The following is an 18,149-nucleotide window of genomic DNA, read 5'->3' as shown; positions in this document are numbered from 1 at the left end:
AGAGCCAGAGCACCCTGTACACGTGTCCTGGATCATCCTGCCATGTCACCTCTATTGTCAAAAGGTCTGGATGCACTACACTGGCATTCTCACAATATGAGGTAGTGTGGGAGAAACATTCTCCACTTGTCATGGTCCAGAGGTTTACTCAAAAGTGAATGACATTTGGCTGGGGCACATGAGATCTGGAAGAATACTGCAGTAGAACAAATCATAATAGTTTATTCAAAGTGCCTCCCTTGTCAAGATGACTTATTTGAATTGTTTAAAAGCCATAGTACTATTTTGACTAAGTTTCTATGGCTCAGTTATTCAGAAATCTGAAGGAATGAGTCCATGCACTCCAATTGTGTGGTTACCTTAGAATTAACCATTGAGTGTCATGTGTCCTAATCTTTGAGGACCATTTCACTGCCCATAGACTGACTCCTGCCAGCTTCTTCCACTCTTAGTCCTCTTACTGCCATATTATTTTTGTCTGATCTTAGTATTACTGCACTTTCCATTCCAAAAACAGAAAAGACATTTACCCTCATATTAGATCTTTGTGAATAACATTGAGTTCATTCAATGACGCAGAACATGGAGACCACAGTCAGCGTGCCCTATTAGTGGTGGCCGGGAATGGAATAAGTGGGACCATCACATCTGGCACAGGTTCCCCTTGATGCAACCCGTAGCTATCCTGGCGCAACAGCACCTAGATAGATCTTTAGAGAAAAGAGAAAGGGCCACATCTGTTACAGTCACACGTACTCGCGACACTCTCCTGACACCAATCTTTTCCACATGGATGGCCTATCGGTGTCCAATTTTCCTGAATCTGTTATTTCCATAATCCAGCGGGTGCCATTGCCTAGGGTTAATGGATGAGCCTGAGTGTGTGAGATGGCAGGGCTTTGTAACAGTCTGATGAATGACATTCGGGCTGCAACCACGTCACTTCTTCCATTAGCGAAGCCTGTCCCAACTCCGTCGTATTGAACCATGGCTTTCAGCTATTAGCCTGATGCATGACACAGTCAATTCCAGTTACGCTTTAATAAGTGAATATTTATCTTAGCCCATCGTCAAAGAAAAAGCAACCAGCAAGTAAAAAATAAAGATAGATGTATCGGAGGTGTTACTTCTTCATGTGTGCATGCTTACCCCTGTTTTGGTGTAGTTTTCTTGTTCTTGTTTATCTCTGCCAGTGAGTGCTTTTCGGATGGAGTTAGGGTTATTCATCACAAGCTAAAAGCTGGTGTGCTCATGCAAGGGTCTGGGTTCAAATTGGAGTATCAGTATATAGTCCTACAAAAGATACTATTGTGCCATGTCATTTAAAGGGTCACTCCAAAAATTGTAGTCCTAAAGTTCAGTTTACCCGTCACGATGAGTAGTACTAGCCTATGAACAGTTGTATAATGTCTTCTGTGGCTTTGGAGCCTTCTAAAGCCTGCCAATATAAAATATATGAAATCATGGCTTGGCCTTGGAGACTTTCCATTTTAACAGAATGCCGATGTTACAAACTGTATTTACCAAATAGGATAGGTCAAATAATGCTAATAATAATAATTTCATGGGAAATTTAAGACCCATTGTTTTGAAGGCTTAAACTATATTAGAGACAAAAAACTCGAAATATCTGCTTCTCTTCCTTTGATTTTGATTTTCGTTCTTTATGAATTTCTTAATGATTTCAAAGATGTTATTGTGTTGTGTAGTGTATGGAATACTAAATATATTATAATGTGTTGATTAATTGATTGGTCAGGCCGCTATATCGACGGCTGATTGTAGATATATCAGTGTCAGCTAATAAGTAACAAGAAATTGCAGATGAGAAATGACAAACTATGTATGAGGTCATTTAGAAAACTGTGTCACTATTACAATTTCTTAACCACAGACAGGTTGATGTTTTTCAACTATTAAATCACCCACTCTATGTATATTGGTCACAATTTAAAAAAAGATAGACAAAAAACAATCTAAGATTATTGTTAATGTTATTTATAAGTTTTAAAAAAAATGTATCTTGTATATTAGGGTTTTCACAAAACGGTCGACTCACTAGTCGACTACCAGTAGAAGTTTTGCATTATTGTAGACTAATTGTTCATCTGTGGATTTGTGCCGGCAACATGGCAATTAACGCTCATCGGTTGATTGAGAACTTTAATACAAGAATAAATGATTGTTATTGGATAAAAGAAAGATGCATCTATCGCAATTAATAGACTAGTCAACTACTTGTTGGGAGTCGTCGAGGACTACTTAAATGCAGCAGTTGGGAATGTCCTAATTATCAGTTTTTAAACTCCCAATACCAATACCAATATCTGTATCAGCCTGAAATTTCCAGCATTGGTCGGGCTGTGATTTAATCCCTGCAGCAGTCTTTAAGCAAAGTTACCTTTAGCACATTTACATTGCTATCATTATAGGTGGCTGTGAATGTATTACTGGAGTATGAGAATAAAGAACATCCTCATTTCATTTACTGTGAAAATAATTAGTCAATTTGGAATTATATAATATCATTTACAATGTATTTGGAGAAAGAAACACACACATGGTGTGTGTGTCCACATTTGAGAGAAAGGCGTTGATCTGTGTGACCAAGTAGAGTTGAGTGCCACTCTGACAGGCTATTAGTCATAAGGCTTTAGCCACTCAACCCCCATCACTACAGTAATCCATACACTCAGATGGATACCCTACACTTCTCAATACAGACAGACACATTAATACATGTGCACATCATCATAGTCAGTGGAAAATATCACTTCACATGGCATGATATTTGACTTACAACAAGGTCGATTGAGGCCGACACATAAAAATATAAGTGAATGTTTAAATTGATCAGTAAAGGTATCAATCATTCTGAGTGTCAGACAGGACACAATCCGGTGTCCTCTCAACTATCACCTCTTTAGCTTTAAGACACCCCCCCAGTTCATCTCAATTCCAGAAAGCCGGGGACAAACAATTGCACAGATTTGTGATATCACTTGTGTATACGACTCATGTCAACAGAAAAATTATCAAGCAGCATTATTTTTTTTTAACAAACATCTAAATATCACAAGAAACAGTGAATGTTATTTAAAAAGAGATTATCACAGGATGTTGTGGAACACTTTAGAGTTGCTTGGAAACTGAGAGCCAATCATTTTCTTCTTCATTGAGCCACAGGGGACTAGCTTCGAGTTAATTGCAGTGAATCCACTTTTTTAATTAAAATGAACATCATGACTATCTGACTGGATTGGGATTTGTTATTGCCATTTCTTTCTCGCTCCTCGTCTCATTTTCTCTCCCCTGCAGGACAGCTTGAAAGAGTCCTGTTGTTTTATTTTAATTGGGGCAGTGATGTAATTGGCCTACTCCATGCTGCTCTGTTCAATTTAGATCCTGGCATATGCATGGTGTGTGTGTGTGTGTGTGTGTGTGGGTGTGTGTGTGTGTGTGTACGTACATGTGCAGATATATAAGAAACAGAGATAGAAAAGGTGAAGTGTGCACAATAAACACCAATGAAACAAACAGGAATCAAATCCCATGTTGAACATTCGTGTTTAACAAATCTATACAACAGTAGCTTCTAGTCACAGAGCAAGAACCAGTATCCATCTTTCAAGATACACAGCACACTGAAATATTCATTCACTTTGGTATTGTGACTGTTCACTTAGTTACTGTCATAGTGCAAGAATAAATCATTGTTGGGTTTAGTTTTGCAATGAAAGAAACACGTCAAAAGGAACATAACTAAAACAGAAATGAAAGCAACAAAAGATCTAAAATGCCAATTAAAAGAAAACAGAAGGTATGAAAGTTCAAATGCAGGTATCTCATTACTTGTGATGAGTCACTCAAGGCATTCAGGTAACTTTTGAACATGCCTCACCCAGAAAAAATATTTCTATGCAGACTTCCTGATAAGGAACACAAAGCAAAGGGATAGCAGGGTGTAACAATGAAATGTGTGAAGCGTACTAGGAGTCAAACAAAATGCAGCCTGTAAATGAAATCGAAAAATACACTTATTACACAATTCCTCACAGGTTGCTTTGGGGTGCCTTGCAGAGGTTGCACAGTGATAAATATGCATGTATTTTTGCCCCTCAAAATGACTGTGCTTATAAAGCTCACTGCTAATAAAAGTCACAGGTCAGGAGAGGAGAGGGTAGGGAGCTTTAAAAGCAGAGACAACAGCCTAATCATTTTCAGAGCTGCTCTTTCTGGAGACATAATAGTGACAATGTGACATTTATCGGTCAACCTTCTCAGTGACAATCCCCTGATTTGTGAATTCTGAGCAGGCAGAGATAACATAGCTTTGAGCACAGTCTCCCCCTCTTCTAATAATATCTCTGTAATTAGCATATGCTTTGATTATAAAGGTCACTAACTCGGCCTAACGGAACATCATATGAAGTGTACCTGGGGAGGCTTGTTTAACAGTCTATTTCCATCTCTTTTAATCTGCATTCAAGTATTTAACGTGCCGTCCCTCCTTATGTCGAGCCAGTGAATAATACTGTCAGACACACTGCTAACCCAGGGGAGTAGTTGCTCTACAACATTCTTTGCACCTTTATTTGAAAAAAAAAAAAGACATGTGGTGATCGGTAGACTTATACTTAAACAGGGATCTGCTTAATTCGTCACTGGTAATTCTTGGCTCAGGGTTTGCCGAGTGTTGCAGCTCCTAATATATATTAAAGGTGTAAGATCGACAGAGCTAACAGTGTTTACCTGAGGGGGAGCCAACGGGTGGGTGCTACGCCTCCACTACGACATTGACGATGAGGACGGCGTCATCAGCTCTAACCTTCGATGCAGAGCATGGGCCTGGATCTAGCCAGTGGGATGCGCTCACATGAACCAACATGCACTAGAAACCAACTATGTCCACAAAGCAAGGAGAAGCTCAGATCATGACACACTCAGAGGGAGAGCGACTGCATTCTCTACGAAGATATAATGTTAAATACAGCTTCTTCAATGACTGTCAGGTATGGTGGTAGGTGCATGTTTTCTTTTTGTCTGTTTTGTGTCTGTGTGTGTGCAGTGTTCAGTGCTTCTCATTGTTAAACTCGTAATACAATCAGATTTTTTGCACAATTGCCTCTGTGCCTTGCAAAGGTTGTGTCAAACGAAAAAACTTTAAATTACAACTAAAATTAAAAAAAACATTCAGTCAGGATGTCATATTACGTGTGAAGGAATATGGAGCATATTAAGCACATGAAAAGTACATGATATGGGCTTAAGCGGTATCTGAAATGAAAATGTCTTTCTTACTTTCAGTGGCTATTCATGTTCCAACAATTGCACATGTGCATGCCTGTATATGGAGAATGTTAAATATTGTTTCCCTTTCTTTCCAAGCCGATGCAGCAAAGATCAAACACAATAGGATGAGACCGTCTGAATAAGCTTATGCTGTTTACAGATCAGTAAAGTAAAGGTGGCTGCTGTGAACACATCCACAGCACAGTCTGCCTATAGATGGTGATCTGCTTGAGCTGGTGGGCTATTTTAAGTCTCCCCTTGCAAATACACTAACAAACAGAGAGGGGAGCCCCCTTGGGAGACCATTGTAAACAAGTGGGTATGATACACCGACTACAATCCCACTTTTTGTTTTATAGAAAATATGCTCCTTTCATCTGAGACAAACAAGTAGATAAACCAGCGCCTACACTCACACACCCAGCGTTAATTACCACATTCATTTACAATGTTTAATCTGTGTGCAAACTGAAAATACAACAAACAAACAAAAGGAAGAGCAGGATTTTCCTGTTGTTTTGTTTGTTTGTGCAGTGCAACATTTAGTAGTGAATTCTTATCTGTAGAAAATTGGTCTGAAAAACAATGTCCTGGTTTTGCCTCCCTCTATCAGTTCTACAGAAGGTATTTCTGGCTTAATGATCTAGGTTGCATACGATAAAAAGAATGTATTAAAATATCTGGGTTATGAACATAGAGTGAAAAAAGTTATATTTGGTCATATTCCGATTTTAGGTCGGGTAAAGCTGATGCCCAACAACTGATCAAACATTTAAATGCTGTCCTGGTCAGCAGCCCTTCAGAGACTGTAAAGGAAATGTGACAGTGAATTATTCCTCTCATTAAAAAAAAGTTATCACTGAGTCAATATGCTGAAATGCAGCAGGACAAATTACAATTACAGCCAATATAAATATAGGAATTTCCATTTTTCTATCAGAGTATTGTAAGGTCCCACCATAACATAGATGCCTATCGAGCCTGGTCACCTGAACTCAGTCCATTTATTATCAAAGCATACAGCACATTTGAACCTAAGGGGAAATATGATGCCTGACAGCTTCTGTGTCCAGCCAGAAAAAAACAAGCTGAAGTTTCGCAATTATTGGTGACCAGGCAAAAAGTAGATAAATAAATAAATCTAAATCTCTCCTACATACCAACGTGCAACCCTACACCTGCTAGACGCTATAGATCGCTCTGTGGTTGCGGTCAACAAGGTGGCTCAAAGTATGGGAGGGTCTGACCATCACAATGAAACTATTCAGCAATTCAAAAGGGTCGAACATGGACCGTCAAAGTCAACTGATAAATTGCTTTGTGTGAATTTCACTTATTTCACCTAGTCTGTGATATGTGTAACAACAAACAAGTGTAGCTTCATTGAATGGCAATTAAAGGCAAAAGAGGGTTCACACACAAAGAAACAATGTGAGGAAAATGAAATGCTTCAAGAGAAATGTCTGCACTTTCTCATTTTTTCCTTTTAAATGCTGTTATTTTAAGAGTCTCATAATCAAACTGACAAAACTCACATTTGAACCGGACATGCAGTAACAAAACACGGACATGTGATAAAGGGTATTTTTACTGCGATGACACGACCATGGACACACACGTTTGTTGTCTGCATTCTCAAGCTTTGATCAGACTGCTGTTAGACAAGTTGAAAAGGTTCAGAAAGAGCAGCCTCCACATCTGGAGGGAAGTCCCGTTTACCCGGTACAAAGAGACAGGAAGAAGGAAAAGAAAGCGGAGAACTCAGACACAAATGACACAACATTTCAATCAAACATAAACGTGCCACTTCCTCACTTAAAACACAACAGGTCAATGGGACAGATATAGCCCCACAAGTGCCTCTTTTGTTTGAGTGATTGTTGATAATTTACAACAAAGTGGATATATTAAGATACATGTCCTTTACTAGGAGGGTTAATAGGTTAAATATCAATGTCGACAAGTTTTCCTCACAACCTGTCCTCTAGCAACAAAAATAGATAGATTACCATTGCAGTGAACAGGGAAAAGGGAATTACATTTGAAACTTTGACTGTGTTTAACATTCGACATCATAGCAGGATATAAATGAGGAAATCACAAAAAAAATAATTTGTCTACTTTAAGATTGAAAATGCTCCCAGCAGTTGGATTACTTAAACTTAAGAATTATTTTTCTTTTTTTAAGTATTCATGAATCCAATAAAACGTTAAGTGACATTTGTGCATGAGAAATTGATAGCAGACCCCTCAAGGAGGAGGATATGCAGCTAAACCACCGGTGTCTTCTATAACCTCTTCATTAAGCATGAGAAAGTGGGCTCACACCTGCATGCACACAGGGATTCACTCACACAGGGTCTCATTATCATAACTAACCCCCTCCTGTGTTAGCTGAGACAGCGCGAGGAGATTCTCTGACACATCTGACAACACTATGAATTTAACAGATATTAGAGATGACCTTCGGCCCGTCTTCCTCAATATGATACACGTTTCCTGATTTTAAAGCAAGAAAGTTTCTTTTGTAGTTATGAAGAAAAAGGGAGGAAGTCTCCACCCCAATGTGCAATGTGCATCTCCCCCCTTGTTCACCCACACTTCAATAGCAATTCAATTAATTCCCCCCCCCCCCTCTCCAAGTTGCGTCTTGTGGAGATTTTTGTATTACAGGGGATGGGGAGAAGAGTGACACATCTAATCTAGCACAGCTTTCTATCTGGTGAAAGACTTATGAAATGAGAGGAAGTCAGATCCTTATCAGCGTGGAATTACTGCTTCTCCGTGCTATGGCCAGGAAGTATATGTAGTGAATCCATTATATCGAAAGAGCCTTCAAAGAGGCCAGCGCAGCCAGAGGACACCTTGGGAGGAAAGAGAGGACCATGTTGAGGAACAGGATGGAACCTTGCTGAACCAGCACTCTGCAGAGAGAGATCACAATCAGGCATATACACAGGGCTTGCACAATTACCTCCCAAATAAAGGTCATTTTTACATCAATCCAACAATTGCATTGGAGGGAAAATGGATTGTAGTTATTCTAAAAGTAGATTGAAAGTGGAATGTATTAAAAATTCTACTTATGAATTTATAACCAGGATCAGCATTTTATGACAGGGATCAGAAAACATGCATCCACGTCGACAGTAAGTATCAGTAGCACCTGACAAAAGGGGTGCTGCTTAGACTTCCATGGTATTACTCCTGAAGATGATGTATTTCCTATTCAATAATTACAGATATATACAGTATACTATACATGTACGCTTCTCGTGTTTTAGGTGGAATGGATAACTATCAAATATATAAAGAATTAAGAGTAAATCATTTGAGATAAAACAAGAAACAAGATCTCATTGTATCCAGATGCTAACAAGCTGTGGATGCATCCATCTCTCCAAGATGTATACATGATGAAAGTAACTACATCAGTAAGGAGGCAGTATCTGTCCCCGTGACGATTGCAGTTGAAGTTACAGTGATATTTATTTCACATTTGCTATTGTCCTGTTTCATTAAAGCCACAGAAAACTGCTGCTCCTGCTACATTCAACATGTATGATCATGCAGAGGGTGTATCGTAAGGTGTACAATACAACTTTCTACAATAGTTCTAACATTAACTTTTAAATCATGTTTTATTTTCATCAGTTCATCAAATTAGATAAATAACATGATGCTTTTGCTGACATTTATAACATTCAACATGTTGTTTTCCTAATAGACACAATCCAAGTTTAGAGTAGGAATGTTAAGAGTTTAATTGCAGTTAAAAGAAATACAATAAATATAAATATTGTGACCGCTAACTCTACCGGATGGAGATGGGGAATGCTTTTTTTGCGCATAGACGGCTGCTGGCCATAAATGGATTTCACCTGTTTTGGATGGGTTGACATTGCAGCTGGGCGACTCATTAGTTTGAACTGATTAGAGTTGAACGCCACGTTGCCGTCGTGGAATCAGGTGCAGTCGTATCAAAGTAGTTTTACCAGGACATGAGCACAATATTAGATCACATGCTGATATCTGCATTGGAGCATCCCAAAGCACAAGTTATTGTACTGACATAAGCACATCCAGGTACATTATCAGCACCCTCTGAACTGGACTGGGGCCAACTCGATTTGCATACACATGAAAACCAAGACTGATTGGAAACTGGATTTGAGATCTGGCCAACATGCAGAGATGCATATATGTTGCTATGTGGAAACAAAAGTGTACTGAATCTCACCTGGATTTCATCTGAATACAGCACATTTGAAATGTTTGGTATAAATGAGGCAGACTATACTGAGATCTCTGCAGAGAACATATATGGAAGGAGGACCTTACTTCATTAGGAAGAGGACTTGATGAACATGTCCAATGGAGTGCTTTCTGGATGAAAGGCACTCGGGTGAAAGAGAGATAAAATCTGGTATGTTTGATTTAATGCAAGGATGTTGTAGATTGAAACAATTTAATGTAATGAAGTTTTAGGCAATCCTCACATTGTTTTGACCTCCAGAAACTCACCCTTTTAGTCGATGCTTTGGTGTCTGCTCTCATTTCAAGGCTGAGCGTAAACCAATGGCTTTTACGTATAACGTTCCTTTGACAGGGACGTCATTGGTCTAAAACATTTGCACCATTAGTGGTGCATTATCCTGATGCTTTCACACCCACCACGCTGTGTGTATTGCTGAACAAGTTACCACATTCACACCTAGGGCCGGGGTCTATTGAAGTAGGCCCACAGGGGCTCTGAAGTTACTGAGGACTGGCATTGTGGTTTAAATGATCTGGCCCTGCGGAAATGTAGATGTTTACTCATGGCAGTAATTGTACCTCACAGCTGGATTGAGAGCAGAGAGAGAGGAGAAGAGTGCATAAAAGTGAAGAGGGGAGAGCATTTTATAGCTTGTCGGGGTTATAGAGGTGTTAATGACAAAAGTAACATATATTTATTTATTTATACACATACAACATTACACCAAGAAAGGCATCTCCTGAAGTTTAACGTTTGTTTTAATTAGTAGGCTCCAGGATAGAGAGGTCGATTATGGGCCAGTTGTAAAAGTAAGAAAGTCGAGTGGCGTGATAACCACCTCCTGATGTTAAATGGCCTGACTTATTGAGACAAGTACCTGGATGGTGATTGGCAATAACGTGACCTCAACACAGCTGCAATCTGCAGAGACTTTACTTTCTACACACACTGAAAAGTATTAACGTGGGAAGACACTGATGGCTTTATTCTATAGATCTTTATTCAATACATTTTAACCCTCTGTTTGATTTATTGTTCGCTCAACATTGTTAAAATAGCCATAGCAAAATAATTTGACACGCACCAGCTTTCTTTAGCAGATGTCCACGACGACAAGTTTTGCATAAAGCACGGCCAATCATGACCCGCTCTGAACACCCACTTCTGGAGCCGTTCCTTCTTCTCACTTCTGGTCCCCAAGGTCAAAAGCAATAAGTTGAAATATTCCTTTGTTGTTCCAAGTGCAATAAATGCCCTTAATTTGAACTGTACCTTGAGTTGACCGCACTTCTCAGCAGCACTTCATTATGTTTGACTTTACAACAGTGTGACACTTTTAACAGACATATACAGATACATTTTTTTAACCTGGTTGTTTGCTGTAACTGTTATGATTAATGTCTCACGTCTTCCTGTATGTTGTGTTTGTGTCCTCTTCTGTAAACCCTGTTTCCCCTCGAGGGACAATAAAGATGAACTAAACTGGGACTGAGGATTTCTTCCCGTGGAGCCGACATGAAAACTATTTTGGTTCAGTACATTTCTGCTGTCAGTCAGCCTGCTGATGGCAGGGTGGCCAGCCTCTGTCCACTCAGCTCCTGGACAGAGGCTGAAGGCGGAGTCAATGTGGACTGGATGAGTCAATGTGGACTGGATATGAGTCAATGTGGACTGGATGGCGATGTGGATGTGTTAGTTTCTTTAGTTTGTTTCATTGTCCATCCTGTTTGGCTTTTTTTAGTAGTGTATTATTGATAATTCAGGACACTCACTTCACTTGTTCAAACTCTGTAATAACTTCCTAAACCCAACCTGCAGTGGAAAAAAGAATCTTCACTGATTGGGCGGCCATTCTGTAGGAGATGTAAAAACTTCCAAATTAGATATTCGTTTCTCTCTGTAAGCCCACGAAAGCCCTAGTGTGGTTGTAAATAGAGGAGCTTTATGGGTAGTGTGGGGTGGACTGCAGCCCTCATGCCTAATTCATGCAGGGGGTCTTCGAGAGGCGAACACAGTAACTAACCAACCGGCTGAGATTCCTTTTCATATTCGGATCAACCGCCCTGCAAAGGATGTTTGCTCCAAAACAGACTTGTGTTACCAAAGCACAATGCGGAACTAACACCGTTTTTAAACACAGCTCAAGTGTTTGTCAGTGTGTAAGAGGGGAGCAAAGGAACTTTAGTGAAAGATGTACAGTACTTTTGGTAATGTGAGATATTTTTAAGATGCAGATATCAAATCTGTGACTCTCTTACTATTTACTGAACAGAATCCAAATACAGTAACAGAAAAAGACAATGTACTGTGAGCATTAAAGAATTGAACCCATAATATGAAATCAATACAATAGTTAAAATATAGTTGTCATTTATACATCACTTGTGGATAATATAATATGCATGTTCACCTGGTCCAAGCAGGCCGACGTAATGGAAATAGCTCAATAGCCAATAGTTTGGCAGTCCTCTCATTAATCGTGTCTGTATTCAGCTTTTCTCTGTTAATTTAAGAATCAAGTTAAACTTAGATTTATATCATAGCAACAATTTGAATGATGATAACATTCTTAATCAGAACCCCCAGTATTTGGAGTAAAATTAACAGTTCATATTGTATGCTGCTCAGTTGTAAACATGAACTAGGCTACCCCCTTTCGATGAGTGGATTTTAAATGATGAAATACCAATAAACCCCATCCCTAATCTTAAAATATCACACTAGCGAAACAAAACTTAATTTATCTATAAGGAAAAAGCTTTCACTTTATAAAGACTTGTTTGTCTTGTTACCCAACTATCCAACAATGGTTTGGTCTATATGTGGGTCTTCTGATATTGATAAATTGGAAAACATATTTGTAACACGTTATAGGCTGTCACATGCAGGTTTCTTCCCCCAGCACCAAAGGATACGCATACACAGGGATCTGTTTAGTAATATACTTTATTGTCTCTCGACTGTGCCTCTGCTCCCCCCTCTCGTGCCTCCAACTGTATGCCCCTTATATAGGGCAGAGTCACTCAGGCCTTGATTCCCTGCAGCTGAGGCCAATTCCTGGCACCTGTTCCTTGAACCACTCCCCCACACCCCTCCGCAGCTGAGCCTAACCATGCCCCCAGCCACCACAATATTTAATCTACAATCCTACATAATCTATGACAGGGACACAGTTTAACACAACACTTATTGCATGCATTCAGATTTTAGTTTTAGTTTAGTCAGGACCAATCCATTAGAACTAATGTGGGTTATTAAGATGAAAACATTAAAAAACTTGGAGGAAATTAAAAAAAACATCAAATGAAATATATTTCAGAGATAGAGCCAAAACGAAGCATTTTAAAAATCGATACAAAAGATTTCAGTTAAACTCATGTATCATTGCCAGAAAGCCATGATTTTATTACAGTTTTACTGTAAGAAAGAACTTTGATACCGTTTCATTTTTTGATTTGTGATGAGCTATCATTATTATGGTCTGATAAGATTTCTTAGAATCCATTCAATAGATGAGCATATATAAGAGAGGAATATCAAACGCTGTTTCAGCACTATTATCCTTTGAGAGTGGAAATGGAGACATATCAGAGTTGAAGTGATGACCACTGGAAACCAATAATTATGAAAGAAGTATTTCTATGTGTATAATTTGAACAATTGAGAATAATATATTTCCTTATCGTGCTCTCTTTAACCTTAAAGTACTGCGATTGAGGGAGCAAAAGGATAATGGCAGCTCGTCTTAATAGTGGCAATATAAGTCTGGCTGTCTTCACAGGGATGAGAGAGAGTCACTGAGGGAGAGAACAAGTGTGTGAAGGCACATGATTGACTGTCAATCCTGCAACAGGAAGAGGGAGAGTGTTTATTGATGAAGGTTGGAGAAGTTTTCTCTGCACGAACCACATGACCCTCCTACGTGGATGCAATGGGCGTAGAACAAGTTGCTTTCAATGCGTAATAAAAGACAGTCATTTAAAGATCTCTACACAAAGGCACATGTATGGATATGCATGCATGCGTGTGTGTGTGTGTGTGTGTGTGTGTGTGTGTGTGTGTGTAGGTGTGTGTGTGTGGTGTGTGCGTGTATAAACACATACTGACAAATACAATTTCCATATTTACTGTTGGGTTTAGAAAAGGAAAAGGAGAGGAGGGCAAAAGAAACTCATAAATAAATGACAATGCACAGCTTGCCATGGAAATAGAAGCATCGTTTTGTGTTTGTATTATATTCAGGCGGGTAAAATTTAATCTCCCTTTTAATACCCACTATTGTATAAACAGGAGAGAGGTTGCTGAAATATAAACATTAGGAATGTAACCTTCTGAAAATCGAATGGCATTGGAAAATATTATCTCGGCCTGGTTGTTTATTAATGTAACTATTGGCATGAAGCCACTATCCATGAGAATATATATTGGAGAGAATATATAAGAGGCTTTTACCTCTGATATCAAATTTGCAGCATCATTTGGAATAAGATTGTGATCAAAATGCACGAATAAAATGTCCTTATCTTAAATAAAGTGCAAAAAATCATATATTTAAATAATATTTGGTTGAATGGATGGATTGATTAGTAACGTGTGTCTGATATAACAATGAGTCATACCTAAAAATAGAATAGTAAAACTAACTATTTTATCCAATGAGACCAAACAGCATGGATTATGATTTAAAGCTTCATGCATTATGCCACAAATTTAAAGTGACAGTTGAGTAACAGCAAGCCAGTGTATTTTTTTTTGGGGGGGGGGCTAAATATCAGCAGCTCTACAGTAGGCTGTGTTAAGAAGTGAATCTGATCTGCTGTTATATCATACTGTAAATGGTTGAGCCACAGAAACCAAACAATTCTGCCAGCAGACTAATCACTTGGGCTGGTAAACCAATCCTCCACGGACATGCACCGCAAGTATGAAAGTGTGTCTGCAGCCCCGATTATTTATTCATTTTGTTTGATTCAGGATGATGTTCCACCCTTGGATTACCGTTTTTTTCCTATCTGGCAGGAGCGCTGGCACTATGCCCTCTGTTTAAGATATCAAAGATTTGCGGCATCTCGTTGCCTTGTGTAGGGCTCGTCTGGGGAGTTTCACTAAACATGAAATGGATAAAGCCAGAGTGATGTACTGTAGGGAACTGGAAAAAAAGAGAGAGAGAGAAAGAAAGAGAGAGAGGGGGGTTGAAAAATTAAAATATGTGATGGGTTCCTCTGTTTCAGGGAGAGAAGTTGCTGCCTCAGGAAACTGCTGCCTTTCTTGGGATGCAAGTGCAGTCTCAAGAGAGCAAGTCGGTGGGAACGATGGCTTTAAAATATCACTGGAGAGGACTGATTGGGTCTGTGTGTTTCTGTAATCTGTGTATATTAGATACGGCAGATTAATTAATTTTCCAGCTTTGGTTTCATCTCACAATTATGAGGTGGAACACAAACAGAGCAGCTAAATTTAAGAAAGTACATCCTATTAATTATGCACGGCCTTTTTGGACTTTCTTCTCTCCGTAATTTTAGCTCAACAAGGCAGCTGTAAACACACATTAAAGATGTCCGAGCAGGTAAAGTACATTGTTGATATACAAATATTGTGGCTACAAACAGCAGGTATATTTTCAGACGGAATCAATCCACTTAATCTTTTGAAGCACCGGTCAACTCCATCCACTGATATTATTAATTTCTGATGGGCACATTTGTTGAGGAAGGTTAATTAATCAAGAGTGGTCATTTAGTGGACTGAAAAGCTACATGATCTCATCAGCTATGAGTAAAGACGTGGAGGCAAAATCAATGCGACATGCTTTTAAGATAACTTATTTCACAAAATGATTTTTTGCAAAAAGATAAAACGTTATTAGTCAACCAATTTGAAATAGTTGCATTAAATCTAAGCTGGAATGTGTTAATGTTAAAATGATCCGTCTCTGAATTGTACAATCATATGAACGGAGAACGGTTTGACAATGCATGAGCAAAGCCACCAGAACAGCTTCCGAGCAGCTTGGCATAGACCCCCCATGCTTTTAGATCTCTACTGGAGATGAACAAAAATAAAATAAATTCCTTCATTTGGTGTTTTATGATGGTGGTGAAGAGAGCAGTCTCACACTTGACTTCCTCCAGAAACCACCAGTTTCCAAAAAGACTACATGAAAGATTGAATTATCTGATTGAATGGTTGTAAATGACACAAATAACAACATGACATGACAAATGTCAAAATATAACCTAAATACAGTGAAAAAAGAGAAGAAGATAAAGAATTGCATTGTAACTTAAATGCAAAAAGATATGACTCAAATGACTCCACGATTATTGAAAAACTTAAGTATTCAATACCTCAATGTTTCTTCTCTGAAACCACATTGCAAAGGAAACCAGGTATCAGGTCCTCTTACTTGGTGGAACATGGACAATAATCCCCTACAGCCGTCTATGGCGAGGTACTCTTTTTAAAGAAATGCACTGATCACCACAACAACAAGATATGTGCCTTCAAAACGGAACTATTATAAAATCTCCTATTATAAAATCTCCTCTTCATAATGGGCTGGGATAACAGTCGAGACACTGGGTCTAATACCACAATAGGTTTCTGATTTCCTGTCTAAATCTCGCCTTCAGATGGATTACCTGTCAGTGCATTAAGTACAATTTAGACCGCATCTCAAGCCACAAGAGACACCAGCTTGCTCTTCCAGAGGTGCTTTAACCATGCCCTCTTCCAAACCACAGGGCTATTACATCTGCCTGTTAAAAGCTTTGAGGGAGGCAAAGTCAGAGCTTGGTGGGAGCTTGTACAAAGGTGACTAAACTCACTCTTCCCTGTTCAGGTTGCAATCGTTTCTGATGAACTAGGCTCACTTGCCTTGTCCTTGCACCACCTACATTACCAGCTGAAATAAGAGTCACTTTCCTTCACAACCAGCTTCTTTGACTTAAAGACTGACAGATGAGTGAGCCAGACAACTCACAGATTGGGAGAATGAATTACTGGAGAAAGCAAGACGACACTGCTTCAGACTTCAAACGCCAGGCAGAGGATCGAACATATAGGAGGGGCATTTGATCAATGGCCTCGATTGAGAGGCAATAGATTCCACATTATAATCCACCCTGTTCATTATTGGCTGAGTTAGCATCTGCTCACTGAGTTAGCATCTGCTCGCTAACGCCCCCCACCTTGTCCCTTTCCTTTTGAGGAGTAGTGATATATTTGGAGGGATACGCTCCCCTGTACATACACAAACACTTAGATACACATACCATCAAAGCGCATCACTAAAGAAGCAGAAGCAGTCGTGTGGGCTGGAGGGATGCGGGCCAATAGAAAATCACACTGCTTACATGAACAATAGTTCAATTAGATAGGTCCGTTCCTGTTATGAGATTGCTTTTATTATGCTAATCTGTACACTTAACTAAATGCTCTTCAGTGAGGGGTTTGTGCTCTCCCAAGTTAGCTCACCATTTCATTATGTAGTCACGTGTAAGCAGCGCTACGCATTGACTGCCTTCGTAAATCATGTTCATGGGAGGAGGGATAAAAGTGCCTTGCTGATATGTAAGTGGATTTCGGGGGTCGTTTTCCTATCCTTGTATTGATAAAAGCTCCATTAATCAATCATACATCTCTTCCTATTGATGGTCATGATGAAGTGTAGCCGTGGTGATTGTGTGTGTGTGTGTGTGTGTGTAAAACTTTGGCTCAACAGTAAATTACAAATACCATGTTGGAGTGAGATGTTGCGTATCTCAGCAAAACGTCAAAATAATGTAACCTGATATGCACATGGATATCATGGTGCTGAAAAAAAGCAATGAGGATATTTATCAAGTGGCAACATTTGAATAATGATTGCGTCAGCCAATATGTTTTTTTTTCTTGTAAACTAACATTATCAGGTACTTGCGTATTCCTGAATCACATTTGAACCCACTTGCATCTTGAATAAAATTCCATTTAGAGGCAAACACTATCAATTATAAAGGATACAGTGACATAGGACTAAGAGACTCTAGCCAAGCTAGCAGCTATGTGACGCGGTCCTCAGACACAGCGGTGCTGAGCGCTAAAGGCTTATGTCAGCTTGCTGACAGGCTCCCATTAAACATGTTGACCATCTTAGCTAAGCATGTTAGCATACTAACATTTGTTAATTAGAACAAAACAAGTACTGGAGTCAGACAGATACTGGACTTTTGGTCCGATATTACATACATACTTTATTCTCAAAAATCTCATCAGTAAATGGCAAAAAAAGTCAAAGTCATCAAAAGTCAGGTGCTTAGAAAGAAAAAAGAATTGAGTGACCATTTCCTGAGCTTTCGGGTAACTGATGTCTCCTCTAGAACAGTGGTTCTCAAATGGGGGTACGTGAGATTTTTAAAAATGATTTTGCGATGGTTAGGGGGTACTTGGCTGAAAAAATAGTTCACAGGTACATCACGGAAAAAAAGTGGCGTGTAGTGTTTTTTTTCCCCAAGTGCCACGTCATTCTGTTGAAACAAGCTGAGATCAGGCATGATGGGTCCTTGCCTTTCACTGTGTGCAGTTTATCATAGTATTGTGACTGGGAGAACAAATCAGA

This window comes from Cyclopterus lumpus, chromosome 3 (genome assembly GCF_009769545.1).
Source record: "Cyclopterus lumpus isolate fCycLum1 chromosome 3, fCycLum1.pri, whole genome shotgun sequence".
Classification (NCBI taxonomy): domain Eukaryota; kingdom Metazoa; phylum Chordata; class Actinopteri; order Perciformes; family Cyclopteridae; genus Cyclopterus; species Cyclopterus lumpus.
The sequence above is the reverse complement of the archived record's forward strand: the minus strand, read 5'-3'. Positions refer to the sequence as shown.